Source organism: Vulpes vulpes, chromosome 12 (assembly GCF_048418805.1).
Source record: "Vulpes vulpes isolate BD-2025 chromosome 12, VulVul3, whole genome shotgun sequence".
In the NCBI taxonomy this organism is placed as follows: Eukaryota; Metazoa; Chordata; class Mammalia; order Carnivora; family Canidae; genus Vulpes; species Vulpes vulpes.
In genome coordinates this window covers 65,053,030-65,054,227 of record NC_132791.1, presented here as the reverse complement: position 1 = coordinate 65,054,227, position 1,198 = coordinate 65,053,030, and positions in this window count along the sequence as shown.

Below are 1,198 nucleotides of genomic sequence, written 5' to 3'. Positions count from 1 at the left end.
TACTAGTCTAGTATATACACCTGAATGAATTTGTGATTTCCCAGCTTAGAAAACTGTGAGAGTTCCTTCTTGGTCACCTTCCCATCAGGCCCTGGCATGGTTCCATGTTCCATCAGTTGGGATTCTTGTGGTGGCAAATAAGAAAACCAGTTCAAACTGGCTTAACACAACTTACCTGCATAACTGAAGAAACATCTAGAAGGGTAGGACTGTTTGAAGAGGCTTAATCAAGCATTTCACTGTTCCTTGTCATCTCCCTGGCTACTTGATATGCAAGCTCCATATGGTACCCTCCCTGGCAACTACAGGTCATTCCTGTTTGGTTACAAGAAGGCAACCAACAGGTCCAGTTCCAGAGTCCCATTCCAAGGGAACCAGCAGAATGAAGAGCATGGGGTTCTCAAAAGCCTCAGTGAAGGCCTCATCTAGTCTCACTAGCTGAGCTTGAGTTAGAAGGCGATCCTTGAGTCATCACTATAGAGATACTGGATATGCTGATTGGTCTGTGTCTATCAGGGCCCAAATGTATAGCTAAGTCTAGTATGTTGGGGGGAGGGTCCCTCAGACTCCCCGATTTTGATGATTTGCTGGGAGGACTCATAAGACTCAGCATATAGTCATACTCGTGACTATGATTTATTATATCGAAATGATACCAAGCAAAATCAGAAAACGAAAAGATCGCATGGAGTGAGGCCCATAGGAAATCAGATACAAACTTTGAAGACATCTTGTCCCATAGAGTCACACAGGACATGCTTAACTCCCCCAGCATCAAATCCTGACAACACGTATAAAATGTCTACGAAGACTCAGTGACTAGGGTTTTAATTGAGAGGCTGTTCACACAGGCTTCTCTTGCCAGAGCACATTCCAAAATTCCAGACTCCTAGAAGGAAAGCAGGTATTTAGCATAAACCCCTTTGGTACAGTTTGGGTAAAGGGAGCCACCCTCAGTGAGAGAATGGGAGGAATCCTGAAATTTAAGTTCCTAAATGCCAGCCGAGGGCCAACCTTGCAAGCATACCTTTCTAAGAACTACAGTCTCAGGGCTGCCCTGTTAGCTCTTCTCCGTAGCATCAGTCCCATCCAAGCCACATGGCCTGAGAGCTAATATGATTTCCAAGGAAATCGAGAATATGGGGGACCCAAATCACAGTGGTCCACCCCAAAGGCTCCTTAGCTCTCATCTCTCCCA